The sequence below is a fragment of the Temnothorax longispinosus genome, chromosome 7 (assembly GCF_030848805.1).
Source record: "Temnothorax longispinosus isolate EJ_2023e chromosome 7, Tlon_JGU_v1, whole genome shotgun sequence".
Taxonomy (NCBI): Eukaryota; Metazoa; Arthropoda; class Insecta; order Hymenoptera; family Formicidae; genus Temnothorax; species Temnothorax longispinosus.
Window position 1 is genome coordinate 13,913,403 of NC_092364.1, and position 23,803 is coordinate 13,937,205.

General features: G+C 34.3%; 2 pseudogenes; one reads left to right on the top strand and one right to left on the bottom strand.

The window, feature by feature from the left end:
* Positions 1–10,840: 10,840 nt before the first annotated feature.
* On the bottom strand, positions 10,841–12,260 carry LOC139816993 (protein FAM50 homolog; annotated as a pseudogene).
* A 618-nt stretch (positions 12,261–12,878) lies between these two features.
* On the top strand, positions 12,879–22,181 carry LOC139816994 (uncharacterized; annotated as a pseudogene).
* Positions 22,182–23,803: the final 1,622 nt, after the last annotated feature.

The following is a 23,803-nucleotide window of genomic DNA, read 5'->3' on the forward strand; positions in this document are numbered from 1 at the left end:
CGGAAGTGCGCTCGATAGAGGCGTCGATCTAACGCCCCTAGCGGGACATGCGCGACCCTTCCGCGCGATAAGCGGACCAATTGGCGATGAGCTCGCAAGCTCGCGAGGGAGCCGCTAGCAGGGTTATCGACCGTGGATTCGGCGGGGCGTTCGAACGTGCCCTTCGCGCTCGCGGGGTCCTTCCAGGTTTCCCCGTTGTAGTAGGCAAGGCGATGACTTCCGCGGTGTCCTCTGGCTCGACTCGGGGGCGGTGGCCATCCACCCCCAGAGTCCGTCTGGCCTCGGAGGACTGCAGACAGGCCCGGCGCCGGGCCCCTGCGATGCACAGGTTCGCCTGCCGTTGCTGGCGCGCAGCGCGCGCGTCTCACGTCGTCCCTCGCTTAGTAGCGGTCCTCGTAACTCGGGCTCCTCGCCCTCGACATCTCGCTTTCGGTCCTTGTGATTCCGTTTATCATCCGGCTCTCCTGGTACTCCTCGTCATCTTCAGTGTGGCGTTGGAACTCCAACTCGACGGGGTGAGGCGCCACGCAATATCGCAAGAGAAAAAAAAAAAACAATAATGAATATTTGAATCGCAACTTTAATACGCCCCTGGAGATCGAAGGGTGATTCGTGAGCCGTCCTCGGGCGCGCAATCCGCGCCTTGTGACGGCGGCGGAGCGCTGCCACGCCGCGGCGAAACCGCAACGTCACATATATATATATATATATATATATGTGTGGTGTGTGTGTGTGTGTGTGTGTGTGTGTGTGTGTGTGTGTGGTGTGTGTGTGTGTGTGTGTGTGTGTGTGTGTGTGTGTGTGTGTGTGTAGTTGTACGAGTATAGTACGTCCAATTTGTAACGTGACAAAATTTTATCCTCTCCCAATGCAGCCATAACATTATCGATAAATAATAACGATTTATGCCAAGCGATTTACCCCGAGGTATTGTATCGCAATTAGGTTTCTGTGGTCAATCAAAAATGTAAACATGCGCGATTGTCACATGAATTTACTCGCACGCGTAGCGTATAGCGTGTTTTACGAAACAATTATCGCATTTTATATATTATATTGTACATATTATTTTACGCATTATATATAAATTATTTATGATAATTGTGGAAGCGTATTTCGTCAATATCTTGCATTTATTTAACGCTATGCGTGGTATTCTATATATTCTAGCTCAGATAAGTTGATAAGTTTCTTCCAGCGTATGCGAGGTGACTTGAAAATTTCTGAGATATATTCGAAGTTTACAGTCTCGAAATAGTCTCGGTAGTTACTAAGCTACCACGACTGAGCCTTCCAGTTTCCAGTTTCCAGTTCTGATATAATTTACCTTAAGTCGCCGTCTGTACTAAAAATTAAAGCTATTTGAAATAAGACTATATAGAAACAAATTATTTGAAATATAAGCTGTTTCAAATAAGACATCAGTATTTGTCTTGAATAATGCGTTGCTTCGATTCTTAATCGTCAAATTGCATAAATAAGACGTGTGTAGATTTAATGGGAAACAGGTCACACGTAAAAACATTACGGCCTGAGACTTTACGACAACGGTGGCCATAAAAAACGCGAGTGTTCGGTTTTATTAACTCTGCGCAGTTAAGTCTTTTTATATCTACTTAAGAAATTGGTCCTTCCACGCTGAAATCCCGACGATATTTAAACCATGAAACTATAGCTTAACTATACTTCCTGACCTTGAGCCCTGGAGCTTTGTCGGAGCTCTCTGGCGCAGATGCTACCGTGGTTACCGAAGCAACCGTCGCGGCAACTTGCTACCGATTTTTCAGAGCGTGCAGGAGGGTATTTCTCGTTAAATTTAAATTCGGATAAATTAAGGGAGGCGGCGCCTTGTGGAAAAATAAGATTGGAGCCGCCGTGTAGGTTGGTATAAGAAAGTCGTCGTTCTCTCTCCATCTACCTTTCCTGCGCATTCTCTCTTTCTCCTTCTCCTAGCTTCCCCAACTAAAGGGCAATGGATAAGTTCGCTGGAAGAGAGGTTGGGCCATCGGATACAAGGGTATTTTTAACAGAGTTGAGGTAAGGATTTGCATAGACAATAAGGGCTCCGCGATATATTGCGAGAACTTTTAACGTGCGAGCCTTCTCTCTAAGCTTCGCTCACGGTATGAATAAGCCGTAAATAATTTTCCATTCGACTTTCCCTCTCGAAAAGCCTGGAGTTGATTCCTACTGCGAAGGGATTCTCGACAGAACTGATGTTCTCTGTAACATCATAGTTTTAGATTCGGATCTTTTATGAAACGACTCTCAGCTATTTCATATTTCTCATTATAAGAATATATTGGCAAAACGTAATACTTCTAATAAAAAATATACTAAATAATAGCTCTAGATATAAATTATTCTTTTCTTTTAGTATATATTAAACTTGCTATTTTCCTCATTACAGACAAGAATTATTTAGTATCATCTATAAGTTAGAACTTTAACTTTTTTTATCCAAAAAGAAAAAAATATTACTGTAATTACATAATAGCTTATGATTTTAGAGAGCTTTATAAATTTATCAAAATTTAACTTTGTGAGTACTCTTGCACGTTATAAGATACAATCATTAATTTGCTCTATATTGTTCATAAAATTAAATTTTAATAGTAATTTATAAATTTATAAAATAGCATACTCCCTCTCGCGCTGGCTGGACGTACCAATAAATGCCTGGAACGTTTTCGCTAAATTGTCGGAGCAACTGTGGAAAAGCCCGACTTGATTCTGACCAAGGGTGGAAACCCTAGACGGTTGAACAATTTCCCGAACGGCGGCGCCACAAACTACGAGGGGTAAATTTCATCCCTTCAATCGCATTGCCATCAACCGCCCATAACTTTATTTTTATCATTTAAAGATATAAATTGATATAATTTTTTAAATTATAAAAATTCTTTATGTTTAATGGTTGTTATCGTGGGAAATAATATTATAAAAATATCATTGATCGATAGTTTATATCTCCGAGAAATTATGTTACTTGTACGCAATAAAATTTTGCTTTCTTTTCCTCGCACATTGTTTTCGCCTTTCATTTATCTCTTTTAATAGTTGTATAGAAGTTAACGACGCCAGATAATTAACAAGCCGAGTGCGGATTTATTTAATCTATCCCGCGTACGTTCAATTTAAAATTCAATAAAAATTTATGAGGCCCATTTGCTGCTCACGATTACCCCCATAATTACTGATTCCATCTACATGGGTTGCAACGCCGTATGTGTCGGTATTGGAGAGGTTTGGCGGGACTATCGATCTCCGCAGGTCCCGCCAGTGGCACAACCTGCAAAAGTACATCGGCCGATTCGCCGAGAAACGGAGAGGACGGGTCGCGAGAACGGCGTCATTACTCAAATTCTCATTAGCAGCGCTAGAGCCGAGCCATCCAGCGAGTTTACTAATTAACGCAGCCAGGGTGGTCCCTTAATATTAGAAGGAGGATCTCCACAGAGAGAAGACGCGACAGTAGGATATATCGCTGCCAGTTTTCATTAGCGAGGAGACAAATTCACGATTGACGTGGCTGATTGAAGGTTACTTATAGTTCCTCTGCGTCCGTTTATTTCTCCTATTAATTAACGAGAGCGTAAATTTCGCGAGAAAACTTTATTTTAGAATCAGATGTGTATTTATGATCCTCTATAATAAAATTAGTTTCTTTTATAAATAATGAAATGTTATAAATATTAAAAGACGTAATTAAACTAGAAGTAAACATATTATGCTTTATTTTTGCGACTAATAAAATAATTATGATTAAAGAATAAAATATTTGAAATAAAACATTGATAAAGTTTCAATACGTACTAAGAAAAGATCGAATAAGTTATTTCTTTATTTATTCTGCGGTCGTAAAATTCATTAACTTTTCTGAAAATTTTAAGGCATTCTATTACACGAGAGTGATGGAAATTTCTGCGCGCCTGCTGTGACGGTTTGTAAATAGGACTTTGAAATGAGATCTCATTTAGCCCATTAGAAACTGACTGAGCTATGCACGCTTCTCGTGTGTAATTTACACATTTGTACACTTCCAGAACCCTTTTAATTGATACTAGGTTCTGTTGTTTTCACACATCGGAAACTGTATTTTATACTACTTTAGCTAATAATAAATATCTAATTATTTCTATCACTGCATGTCATTGTCAACGTTGCTAATTATCAAATATTTTCTTTTGCGTGCAATCTATGGATGCTTTCCATTTAGTGACATAAGTCGACACAAACGTCGTTGATCGTTCTTGGCATTCAATAAAGTGACAAAGACAGAATGATACTTGTGTCGACTTGTGTCACTAAATGGAAAGCACCTTATATTATTCCATTTTTAAAAATATGTAAAAAAAATAAATACAAAATTTAATAAAAATCAATCTCTCCAACTGACTAAAGCATCTAATATTTTATATCATATTCTATCCCTGGCTATTCAAGAGGAAACAGAGTTAATCTCATGCCCCGCGACTATCAGCCTCAAAAAAGCGTAGCATGCCCCGGAGGTGTATTTCTCTTTTTCCCGTGTACTCGACAACGTCACAGGCATGTATACGATGTCATAAAAATCGCGCGGCGCAGAGGATTCTCAAGAATGGAGTATTGCTTTCCAGATATCCTATACTCGTAAAATAGCCTTAATGCACCCCGCTTGCAACCGGTGCTATCGATCCTCGCTCTTCGGAGACGATGTTACTACACGTATGCCGTCGCTGGCGCACCATAGATGACTGTGCATTTCGTGTATGGCAACACATATTACGGTAGTTACTATGTCACAGCGTATCTTACCTTCTGCCTCCTCGCTGGAATTCGCACGAATCTAAATAACATAGCACACACCCGCAAGCAAGAGTCTTAGGAATCTTGGAATCTCTCGGAGAAATAACGATGGAGATACAACGCTCAAAAAGTTAACAATATCGATGATTCACAAACTGCTTTCAAGATATTAAGCAACATAGTTATAAAAAAAATCATCACATTATATAATTGCATTTGTAATTAAACATGCAAACAAAATGATGAAATACAATATTGATATTAGGAACGGCTATTGTATGTGAAAATATACTAAACATTCAACAAAATAGCTTCCTAGGCAGCAGATAAGGCAAAATTATATCGGTTTATTCTACTTTTAAGAAGTAGATGCATATTCTTTCGCAGCGTAACAACGATACAAAGTGCGACGTGAGCAATAGCACCGTCGGTAGTCCTTACAAATGTGCGCGTTTCCGTTGCACTGTACGATATCTAGACACTTGAATAGCATCATGAACAGTCTCATGAGGTCGCGTAGCATGTTTTCTACGGCATGATGCAGCGTTCGCCTGAAAAATACCTCATTGGATCACTACTTTTTCTATTTACCGTTTTCTATTTTTTTCTTTGTCCGTTTTCTCCCTCCTACCTTCTTCTCCCTCCTCTCTCTCTCTCTCTCTCTCTCTCTCTCTCTCTCTCTTCTCTATACCATAGTGAATGATTAACGATCGGTGGCACAGAAAAGAAGCGGACGAATAAAGTGCACGGTTTCCACCCACCTGCCCATGCTCTCGCATGGAATTTTGCTCTTTGCGCGTGTGCTGACATGTTTCCACCGTGTTTGCTCGACTATTAATGCTTGCCGCGAAATAATAACGATATAAATCATCCAGCTTGGCTGAAGAGCGATTTGTCGCGGTGAAATGAGATCCGTCGATATATTGTCTCTCGGTAATGTTCAAAACAAAATTACATTCTTATTAATCAAAATAATCTAATCCGATCAAGCATGATCTAATAATTAGAAAGAAAGGAAACAGAGTTATTTTCTATAAATTTCTAATAAATATTGGAGATTTTGTGATGTCTGTTAAACTTATAATAAAATTATAAATAAATTTATATTAAATAAAATCTTGGTTTTTCAATCATGTCTCATTTTTTCGTTTGTCCTGATATGTATACCTATAGAAATTTGCGTTTCATAAGAATTTGCAGTACTATGATTACTATGACATGCGTGGTTTTCAAATTAGATATTCAGCATATTCTGAATAGCTTCTGCATGCTTAGATTGATGTTCTCCAGAGCAATATCGTCATAAAGGGCATGACCCATTAATCATTACGGCGGCGTTAACTTCACCCTCAAAACAAACTCTAGCTTCAACCTTCGCAGCCTGGAGATTCTGTCATCCAGATTTATCCCTAACAGAATGTCCAAATTTTCAATCGCTGTCTTAGACGTGATATACTTTGTTTTAATTCAATGATATTATCTCTACAAGTTTCTTTTTCTTGTCAAAAATCAAGAGAGTATAATAAGAAAAATAGATTATTATTCATGTCATTCATAACATCTACGTAATAGCTGTTATAATCATATTACGTACAAAATTAGAAAATAATATCAGCACTAATTAAACAGCATCAAAAATTTTATTACAAGTTCCATGCTCTCAACAATCTATGTAGTGTCGATAAAGAAACGTGCAATCTTTTATGCAGATAAAGTTTGGAGCTTTCATATAAAAAAATTAGAAAAGTGCCTTAATTAAAATAATTATAAAAGAATACATATTTATATAAAAAACCATAAAATTATAACGAAAAAACCAATTTAAGCAAAAACAAATTAATAAACAAATAACAAAAAATAAAGAAAAGAGCAGAATAAAATCTTCACAAAAACGCTGATTCCTAAGATTTGTGGTAAAATATACAAGTTTAAAAACACTCTCTAAGATTCTTGACTGTAAGAATAAAATAGTTTGTTAATAGTCGAGGCTCAAAAGTGTTCAATTAAACTCCGAAGTATTCGTGCGTAGTTGTATATCTAATCAGTACAAAATTACCTTTTCAAAAAAGGTAAAAAAAGGCGCCAAGTACACGCGCAATGTATGTTGTAAATCTAAAAATCTTAAATGGTAGTAGCTTTATTTCTTCCTAACAAAATAATTCACAAAATTGCGTTACTTAACTCAACCCAAGTGATATGTATAGTAGCTTTATATTTTTCTCCTTAACAGAATAACTCACAAAATTGCGTTACCTAATTCAACCTAAGTGATACGTATTTCAAAAAAAGATGTGAAATTTTTAAATTGCGCCAATTGCAAAGAGAATATATATACTTTGAAAAATAATTGTTGTGCAACTACTTTTAAAAAATAAAACAAAATTGTGTTACCTAACTCAGCCCAAGTGGTATGTATCTTTGTATTCCTGAGAGTCTTTTATCAACCCAAGTGGTAGTAGTTTTAATTCTCTTTGATAAAATTATAATATTACAAAGAATTATTTTAATCACAAAGAACTAAAGAGGTAACATTATAAAATAAAAATATTTAATTAAAATAAAATAAATAAATTTTCTTGTAAAAAACTTGGCGCTGCTTTTTAAGGTCAACCCAGACAAACTTGCATAGGTGCATAAGCATATGCATAAAGAGATGGATTGGTCTATTTCCTTTGCACATATAAGCAGCGCCAAGTTTATTCTTGTAAATTCTCTATGTTAGGTAGATATAAATACACATATGTATCGTATATATACGTATATATAATATTAACCTGTTTTTTAAATCATGTTTATCTGCAATAATTAAATTATTTATATTAAATCAATTATTTTAAAATAAAAAATTTACCTGACAATGTGATTATTCCTTATCCACTAATTATTAATTTTCAAATAAGTAATAATTCATGTATTAAAAACACGAATATAAGAATATAAAACGATGCGAAACTGGAAACTAGTGGAATAGATTCGGGTCTGGACTAGTTATTTATTGGTTCGGATTCCTTGACTGCTTGAACAGATCGACTGAGAAAAAGTTTATTATAATGGACCATTTTCCCAAAAATATTACATACATGGATCCAACTTGTATTAAATCTATGAATAATACGTGATTATAATCGATATAATTGTATATATTTATTTTTGTACAGTTATCTTCAAGAAATGACAAGAGATGATACATCTAATATTTGTAAATAGATTTCTGTTAGAGGATCTGATCATGGATTAATATTTTAATACTGTTTCTGTATCGGAATGAATTAAAGTATGGTTTTGTATTTTTATATTGTAATTATTATATTCAAGTCATTAAACTATTCATGTATTTTTATTTTCCCTCCAAATGTTGCGAAAACTTAACTATTTAGTAGAGCTATATAATCGAGTAAATGAATTAAATATTATCACATAACTGAATGAATTAAAATCACAGTCCTTAAAAATACAATGTAGCTACAATATATATATATATATATATATATATATATATATATATACTAGCTGGTTAACCCGGGCTTCGCCCCGGAGGACATATGTAATCAGACACGCAAATAGTCTCTCTCTCTCTCTCTCTCTCTCTCTCTCTCTCTCTCTCTCTCTCTCTCTCTCTCTCTCTCTCTCTCTCTCTCTCTCTCTCTCTCTCTCTCCCTTCCTCCTTCTCTCTCTCTCTCCCTTTCCCCCCTCTCCCCCCTCTCTCTCCCTCTTTCTCCCCTCTCTCTCTCTCTCTCTCTCTCTCTCTCTCTCTAAATACAATTCTTTAAAATTTGATTAATTATTTCCCGAAAATTCGTCAAACTTCTGATACCGCTTTCCAAAAAGATCAATAACAAAAAATTATATACTTGATAGCACTCCCAGGAAATTCAAACCCTTACTTCATGTACAATTCTTTGAGATTCGGTCATTCGGAACCGGTTTTTAAAAAAATCGGTAATAAAAAATAGTACACTTTATAGCACTCCCCGGGAAATTCTACCCCTACTTCATATATAATTCTTTGACATTTAATCAATTATTTCCCGAAAAATTGAAAGAATTAAAAAAACCGGTTTCCAAAAAGATCGGTAACAAAAACTGTACACATTATGGCGCTCGCCGTAAAATTCTACCCCTACTTCATATACAATTCTTTCAGATTCGGTCAATTAATTCCCGAAAAATTGAAAAAATTTCGATACCGGCTTCCAAAAGATCGGCAACGAAAAATTATACACTTCAAAATGTTGCGCTGCGCTTCGCTATCGCACAATCACTCGCGTTCGCGCCGCGCACTCCCGGACTCGTGTAATAACCGCTTTCTAAAAAATAGATAACAAAAAATTATATACTTCATAGCACTTCCCGGGAAATTCAACCCCTACTTTATGTACAATTCTTTGAGATTCGGTCATTCGGAACCGGTTTTTAAAAAGATCGGTAATAAAAAATAGTACACTTTATAGCACTCCCCGGGAAATTCTACCCCTACTTCATGTATAATTCTTTGACATTTAATCAATTATTTCCCGAAAAATTGAAAGAATTAAAAAAACCGGTTTTCAAAAAGATCGGTAACAAAAACTGTACACATTATGGCGCTTGCCGTAAAATTTTAACCCTACTTTATATACAATTCTTTCAGATTCGGTCAATTAATTCCCGAAAGATTGAAAAAATTTCGATACCGGCTTCCAAAAAATCGGTAACGAAAAATTATACACTTCATAGCATTTCCCGGAAAATTCTACTCCTGTTTGATCTACAATTTTTTGAAATTCGGTGAATTATTTCCCGAAAAATTAGGAAAATTAGAAAAAAACCGGTTTCCAGAAAATCGGTAACAAAAAACTATACACATAGTGGCACTCCCCGGAAAATTCTACCCTTATTTCATATACTTTTGGTAAAAATTATTTGAAAAAATTTTGATACCGGCTTCCAAAAGATCGGTAACGAAAAATTATACACTTCATAGTACTCCTCGGAAAATTCTACCCCTGTTTGATCTATAATTTGTTGAGATTTGATCAATTATTTTTCGAAAAATAGGAAAACTTAAAAAAATCGGTTTCCAGAAAATCGGTAACAAAAAAACTATACACATAGTGGCACTCCCCGGAAAATCCTACCCCTATTTCATATACTTTTGGTAAAAATTCGGTTCAGGGGTTTGGGCTGGGCGTTGATGAGTCAGTCAGTCAGTCAGTCAGTCAGAATAATCGTGAAAAAAACACATTTTACCCCTTTTCACCCCCTTAGGGGTGGAATTTCTAAAAATCCTTTCTTAGTGGATGCTTACGTCATGAGAGGAATACACCCTCCAAATTTCAAGTCTCTAGGTTCAGGGGTTTGGCCTGGGCGTTGATGAGTCAGTCAGTCAGTCAGTCAGTCAGTCAGTCAGTCAGTCAGGACATCTTCCTTTATAGATATAGATATATATTATAGGTATATATATATAATTCATTGTAAAATAGATTATAATATATATATATATATATATATATATATATATATATATATATATATATATATATATATATATATATATATAATCAGCTGTTTTATAATGAATCAATTGTACGATGAAACAAAGTTATTATCTGGTTATAATATTTACAGTCCTTGAATCTGAATTCTTTAAACAAAATTGGACAATTCGTTGAATCTAAGATCAGATTTTAGCTTTCTTCCTATTTTTATCCGACACTGTATACTTGTAACTTTTCGTTGGATCAAAAGGTTCCCATCTACTCGCTGGAAAAATGTGTTTGTTTCTCTCGTACCATGATCTAATGAGAAAAATAAAAAAATAACATAAAAAAGAATTATGCAAAATATTCTTTTAATAATAAATACCTAAGTAAAACTTTTCCGACATGTGATTCCTCGGTTTCGACAGAAGCATCGTGCATAATACGAATATCATCGTGAACGTCAAATGTGAACAGAGGCCCGCTCTTTCCTCGTGCCTAATCGCAATATTACATACATTAAATAACATGCCAACATTGTGATATTGCTTCATAGTTTTATCATTTGGTATATTTACCTTAGTTACAATAAATCAGTTACAGTTGCAGTAAAACGTATAATGGTGCGGTAATATAAGATTCTCTTTGACATACATTAACTGATCTGCCATTACTGTTTTAAGCTCGCTGAATTCGGGCCTCAGAACTTCTAAACATCTCTGAAGAACCTAATAGATAGAATTACCTGTATGTGAAAATTTAATTTATGCAGCAGAACATTATATATCATGCCAATGTTACTCCAAAAGTGACACTGGAGTATTTTAATAACTTAAACGTTCTCTAAACCACTGAGACATTCACCTTTCTTCATTATAACACTCCGACGATGGTCAGATCCATCCCAATAACTGAATGTGATCTCAATTTCTTCTTCCTTCAACGCGTTCTGCTTTCTAGCCCATTCTTGTCTCAATTCTTCCCTAAGTTTATTTTCCTCCTCGTCCCTTTCCCTACTGGCAAAAAACATGTATCTACATCTGGATTTTTCTAAATCTTCTTAATCGCAGGGCCATCAGATTGCACATTTTCTGACTGCGGGGATTTTTCGGCATTGTCTTCGTTAGAAGACATCTCAGCTTCATCTTCGTCTTCATCCAGATTAAAAGACAAAGCTTGAATCTGTCTCTTCTGTTTGTTCTTTTCTGTCTGCTTCGCCGCTAGTGCTCTTTCCTTTTTTTGCTTTTTTTCACGTTCCTTCTATCAAAGCATAAAATACACGTACAAAAATACAAATTATGAGATAATCAGGATCATAAAAAGATTGTAAGAAATTACTTGTGAGTATCAGGATTCGTGAATGTTCGCTCAATTTAACGGCGGATTTTCTCTTGCATTCCGCGTGATCGACGATACATGCACATTTCGTGGCATCTAGCCTTAGCATCTTTGTGGTATCGTCATCATGCATTAGGATTTTCTTCATATCCTATCTTCTGAAGAAGCCCATCGAAAGTTCTTGATATCTATGACTAGATGACATTCAGAGCACTAGGCAGAAATCACACACACACACACACACACACACACACACACACACACACACACACACACACACACACACACACACACACACACACACACACACACACACACACACACACACACACACACACACACATATATATATATATATATATATATATATATATATATATTCACGGCAAACCACATATATAACATCGTGTTATTTTTATAACCTATTTACGCAAACGTTACTTCTGTAGTAACTTACGATACGATAATTCCTCCGCGTAAACGGGAGATTTTATAGTAACTATTATGATCGGAAATCAAGAGCCACCGTTGAAAGTAGTGAAGGTTACGTTTCTCTGATTGAGAGACGACGACGTATCTTAATATGAATTACTGTAAGTTACTATAGATGTACTCACTCGCGTAAACATATAGTTCGACAACTTTTACAAGACAGCATATACGTACGTGTGCCATTTTGAATATACCTTCCTTCTTTTAAAGATCTCCTCGACATCTCTCTGTGGTTAATACTTTATATATTTCACTTACTACGTTTACACGCGAGCGTTACTTCTGTAGTAAACTTACGATAATTCCTTCGCGTAAACAGAATTTTCCTTCGCGTAAACGGGATTTTGTAGTAACTTACGATAATTTACTCCGCGTAAACGAGTGAATTATCGTAAGTTACTACAGAAGTAACGCTCGCGTAAACATACAGTTTGACAACTTTACAAGACAGCATATACGTACGTGTTTGTACGATTTTGTAGATACACCTTCCTTCTTAAAGATCTATCGGCATCAGCTCTCTACGGTCAATACTTTATATATTTCACTATCTGTCACGACGCGGCAACGGTCACGACTATCACACACTTACACTTATCCTTTTCTAGGTTGTAAAAAACTGTCACTGTCACGCACTGCGACAGTGCACGAATGCACTCTCGTGTCAAAAATGGGAAAGTGACACACCAGCCGCCATTTTTGTCCGACGTGAACGTTTCTTAAAAAAAATTTTCCACATTTGGACTTTGCATCGCAATATCTTCGCTCGTAGGGCACGTAACGGAAAAAAAGACTCTTATTTATAAATCAAACCCCAAGCTATCGATCAACCTACTTAGAAATTGATCCGTTCACTCGTTATTGAGATCTCAAAATCTCGGATACTCGCAACTCATGCGTTCGCGTAAAAGAGTCACGGTGCGTCTCACACATACAATTATGCGATAATATAGAAAAGTATATAGCCAACTTCGTGTCTTTTTTAAAATAAGTGCATTCGAATTGCCCGCCAACAATCCCGCACTTTCCAACCACGTGCCAATCATGAACGCGCCCAATGTGCCCGCGCTTTCAATCACGTGCCACTCATGAACGCGCCCAAATGCGCCGCGCCACACCGATCGCTATTTGTTTTCGTCTCTTGTCCTGTCGTTGCCTGTCGCATGACTCGCACGTACTGATATCGCACGGGATCGCACTCGACACCTAGTTTGCAGAAGAAGGAGACGATCAGTTTTGGAGCTTGAGAATGCGAGACCTGAATATCGAGCTGAATTAGAGTGTATTGACGTCGACACGATAGCAGATCAAGGACGACTTTGGGCCTGTAAGTATGATGTCTATATTTTTAGAAATATTCATTTCTTATATTAACACTTTTAGAGTGTACGATAAAAATATTTCGCGTTGTAAAATAGCATTTTCAATCATGAGAAAAGATGATTTATTTGGCATCACAATCTTTATAACCTAAGAATCATTAATTTCGCGCAAAATATTTCCACCTCATTATTAGATATGCATGCGTAATTTACGTGTAATGTTACATATAATGTAAATTTATATCGATCGACGTTAATGCGCTTTTACAGCCATTGACGATGTCGATTGATAAATCGTCGATGAATAGTCGCTGCGTCGAATACTGAGTGATATTTTTAGTATTTTGTGTAAAAAATTGTCGTATTATAAATTTTTTTATGAATAATTTTTTCCAGTCATATATACGCCGATATCGCTGTTTGTTTTTGCCTCCTGGTTCGCTGTCTGTCGCACTGTGGTCGCACGGTCGTACTCAACGACTAGTTTTGGAGAAAAGAAAAAGACGACCAGTTTTGAGCTTGAGAATTGAGACCTAGCTGTTGCTGTATGCTACCTGAGCTATCAAATTAAGTTGTCGAGCTGAATGATTATAGTGAATTGACACAATGGCAGAGGACGATAGGCCTGTAAGTATACCTATATTTTTAGAAATATTTGTTTCTTGTATTTAGCACTTTTAGAATGTACGATCAGACTAGCATAATAGATCACGAAGGTTACTACCGCAAATTGATGACTACTATCGTCTTCCCTATTAAAGAACAAACAAAATTATTTATTAAAAAGTTGTCTAACATCAAATAGAAACATTATACACGCGGTACAAGTTTGGGGTAATTTATTACCCCGTTTGGCCTTTCACGTATGAGAAAATTCATAAAGACTCTCTAGGGTTAAATATAGTTAAATACAATACTAAAAAAAATAGGAAATACTTTTTGTGCCCTAAAAATTGGGCTATTTTCAAACGTAGGAACTCAGCAAAAAATCATTGCAGACAAAAAATTAAAAAAGCTTTTTGAAGTTTGAAGTTTTAACTTTAACAAACTACTATTAATAGTTTTTTAATATTTGTTTATTTTCCTTGTTCCATGCTTTAAAAAAGAACATATTGTTCTGTTCCTTAAAATTATGTGTATTTGACATTTTGCAGCTCAAAAAAAATTTATCTCGAAAAATTCGGCTCAAGTTTTATAAATTACAATCTTTTGCTAACTTGGCTAAAAATCATCTTTAAAATGCTTTTTTTATTTTTTGTCTCAATAATTTTCGCCGAGTTTCAGTGGTTTGAAAATAGCTCAATTTTTAGTATAGAAAGTGTTCCCTATTTTTTTGTGTATGAACGTATTATTTACTATAAATAATTAAATATCTTGAAAAAATAGTCACTGTAATTATAGTTATTATAGAACTAAAGATCATGCAATGTTTTATACGATACGGTTGATATTTACAACAAATCATGTGTAAACTTTTGTCTCCGACTTATATTTATGACATTATTAAAACAGTTTCGACAATCTTTGTACTCTTGGCCATTTTTTAATGCGGTTTTTTTTATATAACGCGATTTCTTTTTACACGATTTTCTTTGCTCTACGGCATAAAATAATATGTCTTTTGTATTCCTATATCTTCTTTACACGAGTTTCCTCCTAAATAATATAATCTTTTTAACGCTTACGCGGTACACTTTAACCACGTAAAAAGAAAATTAAGTGTACATATACAGGATGTTCCATTTTTAATGATGACCTCAAACATATTTGAGAAAAATAAAAAATGTTTTAGACAGAAGTTGCATGGTTTATGGGAGAAAAAATGATGGTACAATCAATTTTTTAAGGAAACAGGTTTATCATTTTTTTAAATTAAATTATATAATTTTTTACATAAAATGATTCTCCTAGTTATTCCGCATATAAAAGTATTAAGGTACAATTATAAAAAAAAAATGAATAGTTTATGAGATATTTTATATTTCACATTAAAATATGTCAGAATAAAATATAATATATTTCATAAAGTATTGATTTTTTATAATTTTACCTTAATGCTTTTACCTTAATACTTTTTTGATATGCAGAATAACTAGGAGATTTATCTTATGTAAGAAAATTATATAATTCCATTTTAAAAAAATTATGGTGACCGTGTTTCGTTGAAAAATCGATTTTTCAAAAATTGATTTTACTATTTTACCATTATTTGTCTTTCTCCAAACCAAGTAACTTTTGTCTGAAACATTTTTTTCTAAAATGTATAATATGTTCAAGAAATATTTAAGGTTGTCATTTAAATTGAAACACCCTGTATAACCTTAAGTCTTAATATTATAGCTTGTAACATTATAACGTGCTTTTTGTTCATTTTGAAGATCATAGAACGAAACTTCAAGAGATCGTTAAATCGAAATATACGTAAGCTTGCTGCAAAGCGCCTTAGATTAGACAAAGTCAATGCTATTGTGAAACAGCAACATTTTAATTCCGCTAGTGACAGTACTGATGATATGGAAGAAAATATTGCATTTTGTAATGAGTCATCTGAAGATGATGGCTCTAACTGCGTTTATTTTCATGAAGAAAGTCAGAATGAACAGAATGCTGGTGAACACATTGACTATGGACCGGATCCATCAATAAATGAAATTGATAGCGTGAATCTTACTGCTTCTGAAATTGCAAGTGATGATAACAGTGACAGTATTATCTCATCACAAACAGAAGCCCAGGCAGATGTTGGTTCTATTACTTCTGAAAGTAACGAAGAAAATAATACATCAGACGAAGAACAAATGTATTTTGTTGATGAAAATGAGAAGGCTCAGTATGTTAGAGCTGCTATAGAAGCATGGGCTCGTGAGCCAGGAAGACTTTCAAAGAGGAAGCTAGATGATCTACTTTCTAAACTTCATCCTGTATTTCCAAACTTACCTCTTAGTTATAAAAACCTTTTACAAACTCCTGAGATTAATTTAATATCAGTTAATGGTGGAAAATTATGGTATAAAGGAATTACATTCAATTTAGATTCTATGGATTTGCAGGAATATTTAGCACGTTTTCATGAAATTATCATTGATATCAATATGGATGGGCTCCCTCTCCACAAAAGCTTTCCGATCAGATTTTGGCCTATATTAGGTAGGCTCGTAAGAACAAAAAATGAGCCTTTTATTATTGCACTTTTAAAGGAAGAATTGATCTTAGTGTAAAGGATTTTCTTAAGCCTTTTGTGAAAGAAGTTGCTCACTTGCTTCAAAATGGTTACACAAACAATGATATTGCTTATAAATTTTCGATTAGGCATTATATTTTAGATGCCCAGCTCGTGCAAAGGTAAAGTGTTGTATTGAACATGGAGGATATTGCGCTTGTGAGAAGTGTAGGTTGTAGGAGAATGGATTGATCATCGCATGACATATATAAACTTGATGAGACTCTGAGAACTGATGAGTCATTTCGTGACCAAGAACAACCATATCATCATCTGGACCGCTCTCCATTGCTTGACATAGAAGCTCTTCTAGTGTCTCAGTTCCGTTTAGATGCACTGCATCTTATCGATTTAGGTGTGTTCAAGAGATTCCTCTTAGCTCTTTTAAAATGGAATGGACCTTGGAAGCTGCATCGTGACATTGTTACAGCTATTTCCCATAAGCTAGAAATGCTGAAGGACTCATGTCCATCGGACTTCAATAGACCTCCAAGATCTTTTCAAGATTTTACCTATATGAAGGGTACAGAGTACAGACGACTCTTGCTGTATGATGGTGTTTTAGTTTTTCGTGATTATTTAGATGAAAATGTATATAAACTTTTTTTACTTCTGCACTCAGCCATTTATATCTTAAGAAGTCCTGTGTTTGTGAGAAATCTTTGTGGCTATGCAGACCAATTATTAAGGACCTTTATTAATCATTCTGCAGATGTATTTGGAAAAAGATTTGTTGTGTATAACGTTCATAGCATGTGTCACCTGTCTAAAGAATGTGAAGAACATGGTGCACTTGATACTTTTAGCGCTTATCCTTTTGAGAACAAGTTGTTTTCAATTAAAGCATCTCTGCAATCTGGATATAAACCGCTCAAACAAGCTGCATATCGTGATTTAGAGAAATCACGACATGTTGACATTGTCTTTGAAGATCATGAGAATAAAGTGCATTTGGAAGCTCAGAGAAAATTTGTATTTAATGAGATAATAGATGGTCTGCAATTCAGAAGAATTAAAGTAAACGATACAATTTTTAAGTGCAACAAGAAAGATTCCTGTTTTAAAACTGTTAAGGGTGATATTGCTGTCCTCTACAATATTGTACAGAGACATGGTAAAGTTTTTTTTGTTGGATACTATTTTACACAGATGGAAGACGTCTATCAGTATCCTCTGTCTTCGTCAGAACTAGGTATTGTACAATTAACAGATATCAGTGAAGAAAGGCGTGTTTTTCCTCTTACTGAAGTTGTTTCTAAATGCTGGCTTATTCCCGATGGAGAATTTTTTTTATGTTTTCCATTGCTTCACACTATGCCTCTTCTATAGTTGATAAGCGATGTAAGTAATGTAGTCTATTAATATTTCTGTTCTTTCAGTGTAATGGTATAATTATCACCAAAGTGATTTATTATACATTCTAATTTGTTTTCTTGTTTTTTTTCCTTCTGTATTTGCATACATGATAACAGTTAATTAAGCTGCTGTACAGCAAAATTGTATTTTAGAGCTTGAACAACTGTGATGTAGAGTATAAATTCATTTATGTTGTTACATAAAATTTGGATAGTATGACAGATATATCCTGTTTGTGATTCAATTTTTTAATTAAAATTATTAACAAAAACAGTTTAGTATTTGTATGATAATTATCACATTATTTTTTATGTTTCTATTATTGATCTCTCTCCTGATGTAATAATAATTCATGTTTTCCATACACACTTTTAGTTTTTTCTTTTTAAATTTTATCGTCTTTTTTGCAGTTTGTGGTGTTGAAATTTTTAACACATGAAGGAAAGAGGCTAACTTCTGATGATGATGTATTTTATGCTGTTGGTCTTACTCGATGGTTCACAACTGAATTAGATGAAAATATGGAAGTACAGATAAAATGGCCTCCCACATCTGTAGATGCCGGAAGTTTAGTAAGGAAGGAGAAATTGCCTGATCCAAATTGGGGAGAGGAAACCGTTTTAATTAAGAGATTTTATGGTAAGTAGGTTTTTTTATGGGAAAGACGAGAAAAAATGTCAACTTCTTAAAGCATAAATTGTAATGGGTCGTGTTCTAGTGATATTTACAATAATTTGAAGCAACTTTGCGTTTCATGCTAGCAATATGTTAAAAAACTCAAATTTTTTCCATGTTGTTTAAAATTACTCCTTCATAGAATATGCAGTTATTTTTGTAAAACTATTTTCGAGTCAGTATTATGTCTCTTTCTTAATTTTACTATACCATCAGTAATTATTCTTGTTCTGTCTAGTCATTTTTTCACAATTTAATTATTTTTCTTCTAATATTTTTGTCTGTCTTTTTCACGCTAATTTAAAAGTGTTAAATCTCTAGGTTTTCTATGTTAAGCAGTCAATGAATTAAGTGTTAAACATTTTCTCCTGTATAGATTGCTTCCCAACTTTTGTAATTAAATAATTTCTATAAGGTTATTCTATTTAGATCTGTAATAGAAAAAATTACTTTTGGAGTTGTTGATTAAATAAAATGTTCAACAAGTTTTTCAGGATTTTGTCCTACTTCAATACTTTGATTTCTATTCAATAAACTATCATCGTCTACATTTTGATGATCAAGTGTTTCTTCGTTTTGATACAAGGATGCTTTATCTTTGTAAGATTTATATAGAGTAAATCACACTAAAAGTATTGCAGGCTAATAATTTTAAGTACATGTTGTTAAAAATATCAAGGTGTTTTTGGAATGACCTTAATAACTTTACTTTAGAAAATTAACTTTATCACAAAATACCCGCTACCAAACGGTAGAAAATAAGAATTTCATATCTCGTTGAGTTTCAATAATATTAGCTTGCAATATCTTTAGTAATTTACCTTATATATAGGTGCTTATTGTTATTTAGAAGTATTTGTCATTACCATTTGCTTAGTTTGTTTAGTTATCTGATATTTGTTGCAGATTTATATGACAAGGCTGCTGCTTCATGCAAGGGACATGTAGAGGATTCCAATTATGAAACAGATCATCGTGAATTAGGTAGAGGGCTCAGAATAAAAAAAAGAAAACAACACTTAGACTCATCTGACAATGAGTCAGAAAACGAATCAGATTCCGGATCTGAAGATTTTAGTGTCAAAAAGAAAGCAAGGACCCATCTAAGCAAAAAGAATCTTCCAAAATCAAAAAAGACGGTACCAGTACCTCCTCCTGTTCCTTTTGTTAAATCAGAAAGATTTGTTACATCTCCGCATAAATTAGTACGGCAGAAGCAGCATTCTCCCCAGCTAGAAAAACAATCAACTTACAAGACAATTGTTTGCAAATCCTCTGGAAAGAATGATGGAAAACAAGTTGCCAAACGTAACATCTTTAACAACATAAAGGAAAAAATACAGAAAGAAAAAGATAAAAAACTCGCGTTGTCTAAAAAACTTTGTCAGTTGCCAAATAAAAAACTTCAAAAATCTTGCAAGGATAAAGCACCCTTGTATGAAGATAAAGAGAATGATCAAGAAAATATGGATGATGTTAGTTTATTGGATAGAAGTAAAAATATTGAAGTAGGACAAAATACTGAAGAACTTGTTGAAAATTTAAATAAATCAACAATTCCAATAAAGAATATTCCTGAACAACAGTCATCCTCTACAGATATTGATGAAGTTTCGGCTAGCTCATCTAAAAAAGATTTTAACTTATCAAGTAAATTGAAGGAAAGTAAACCTTGCCAAGTCTGCCCTGTCCTGCTGTAGGCGAAACCTGATCCTTCAGTGATAAGTCTCATGCTAATGATCATTGTCTGTTTCAATCTGGGACGTCGGAAAAGTCTGGAAGCAGTGGTGCGTCCTCTCAGAGTAAAAAAACAGGTAAGAGAGAAAAGTAAAAAATTATTTATTGTTAAGAAAAAATTAGTTATTGTTGTACATATAAATTTTATTTTGTCATGTTTGTTTTGATTTGCAGATATTTCTCTTTCTGATCCCAGCACATATGACATAAAAACAGAATTAAGACAACTGAATAGCAAACTAGATATTTGTTTAATGAATCAGGAGAAACTAAATAGGTATATACTTCCGGGTGAGAAAGTCATCAAAAGACCAGAGGATTCCCTTCACTTCCGGTTCAATCTGAACAAGAGCTACATGATTTAGAAACATTTTTAGCTAATGATGAAAATTTATCAGCGGCAGTAAGTTTTTCATCATGTAGTATGCTTGGCAAAGGTAATATCTACGTTTTAAATAAATTATGTATTAATTTTTTATTTCTTTCTCAGAGTATGTATCTTGGAAGATTTGTGGACAAAAATAGTCTGGAGAGTTCAGTCAGGAAATTATTACGAAATATACTTAATAACAATGTGGCAAACAAATTCAGCTTTCAAGGAGCCAAAGGAAAACAAAAGTTTGATGTACTGAAGATATGGGAACTTATTCTAGGTAAGCAAAAGTACTGAAGATTTACACTTGTTAAATTTTGGTAATCTTTTTGTTTTTAGAAGAATAAATATCTTGAGATTTTATGATACTAAATTTTATTAATTTATTAGAATTTTCATGACCAATGAAATTTTTTTATTTTGAATATTTGGAGTCTACTATTAGCAGGAAAAGTTGACAATATGAGAATCTGATTCTATCAAGTGCTGAAAAAACAAAATAAGTTTCACAAAACTTGTTGAAGATTAAGAGACACGGTAGTGTCTCGTGCCAAGTACACGCGGAGCGAGACCGACCGTGACTTTGATGTCTGGTCTTATATAATAGCTATTGTCACGTTTAATAGCTTAATATAATAAATATATTTTTAATGTTTAGGTGCACTGCTGTTATATTTTGAAGCAGAAGATATGGCTGTGGCTGAAAAGGTTGCAAGTTCTTGGCTGGCCAATGCTCCATGGCGCGCACAAACGGATGGAACTATTCGTAGCAAGAAATTTAAGAAAACCGAATAATTACCAAAGCTGGAGAAAAGAGAAAGAAAGGATGTAGAAAAAATTTGCTATGCCAAGCCACTTCTCCTATGAATATAGGCCATCTATATATTTATCTAGATAACAATCTTTGTTATCTAACATTTACTTTTATTGATAATAATCTGTAATTGATTTATGTTTTTTGCGTGTAAGTCATGGAAAGTAATAGCGAATTTGGTCGCTTTGCTCTTATAGTGCGCACTAGTGCAAGCAACCAAATTTGCTATAAGTCATTTTTCTTTTTTTTTAATACTCTGTTTCTTTAATGCGATTGATTTCTATGAGAATGATGGATCTCTTATCTATCTGTGACTTATATGTTAAATTTCTAGTTAAGTTGTGATATTATTTGGTAACCTAAAGATATTTTGTAATTTTGATGATAGCAAATCTGTTAATTTTATGTTAATTGTAATGGTCATTTAGACATATAGAATACTCTAAGCTGTTATAATTTTACTGCCATAATGATGCGAAACAAATCTAAATAATTTTGTGAACTGTTAGTTGCTATTGAGATTTAAACTTTCTACTACTGAACGTTTTACATTTTTAGTTAGTGCCAGTTTTTATCTTTCTACTTTACTTTTTTGATTTTTTGCATTGTAAGCATATTTTATTTTATAAATTTACCTTATTGTAATTGCATTAAAGATTCCATTTTTTTTGAATATATTTCACATAAATAAAAAAGTTTGAAATTAATTTTTTGTTTAAATTGACAAGTTTATTTAGTTTATTTATTGATTTTATATGGTATTTTATTGTAGTGAAAAATAGCAATCGAATCGATGCCGAAACAATGTCGAATCGATGTCGAAGAGTTCAAATCGACATCGATTCGACATTGTTTCGACATTGATTCGATTGCTATATTTTTCATAAAAATAGTAATCAAATCGATGCCGAAACAATGTCGAATCGATGTCGAAGAATTTAAATCGACATTGATTCGATATTGTTTCAACATTGATACGATTGCTATATTTTCATAAATGTCAAATAATTCTTAAAAAGAGGTTGGAATAGAATTTCCTCCGTTTGCAAACTCTCTTTTTATCGTTATAAAAGCGCTCTAGCTGTCATACGAAATATATCGATTTTTTAAGGATTTCGATATCGATGAATGCTCGAACCTGTGACCACCTGAATATCGAAATCGATGTAAAGATTGATTTTCTATTGATATCGAGATTTCGATATCTAATCGACGTCGATCCGATGTATCATTTCTCACTGGGAGGTGCCGAAAATTCGATGAAGATTTTCACTAAAGCTTTTTACATAGGGAATGGGTACATAATATTTTAGGTCCAAATTCGTATGTCTGTCGTCATCAACAGCGTCATCCCCATTATACCAACGTTTATTAATTTCCGTCAGTCTTTTTTGTATATGTTTATTCACGATCGAGTCAGGGAAGCAATTGTTAGACAGGATAGATTTCACTAGGGCGGATATTCTCATCATGAAACTGTTCATCGGACAGAAGTATTGCGTGGTCCACTAGGTTTATGATGGTATTGATCTTATATTTTAAAGGATGACTGGAAAAATAATTGATGTAACGGCCTGAAAACGTTGGTTTGCGAAACCAATTAGTAAATAAAAAATTATTCTGTCTAAATACGGTCGTGTCTAAAAAATTCAAACAATTATTTTCTTCCAACTCGTACGTGAATTTTAGACGAGGATGATAGCTGTTAAAGGCGAGCACAATATCGTTAAGTTTCGATTTCGGGATACACGTGTACATGAAGATGTCATCAACATAACGAAAAAATATGTTAATCGGAAAGTCAAAGGATTGAAGGCAACAAGTTTCGAGATCGTCCATGACGATGTCCGCCAAAATCGGAGAGAGAGGGGAGCCCATTGGGCTGCCAAAGATTTGCTCGTAAAATTCATCATTAAAGGAGAAACTGGTGGAATTCAAAATCATCTTGATGGCAAACAAGAATTGCTCCAAGCTCATCTTGGTCTTTCTCGAAATTGCATCCCACCTTTTTTCAATACCCGTTAAAACGAGCTCTGTGGGAATGTTCGTGAACAGCGCAACCACGTCGAGAGATACAAGAATGTGATCCAGAGGGATGTTAAACTCCTTGATGATCTTCACGAACGACCAACTGTCCTTAATATGCGATTTTGGTTTAGTGACAGCCTTGTCGAGGATGTTGTGTAAATATGTGGCGATATTATATAACGGGCTTCCGACAGCAGATAC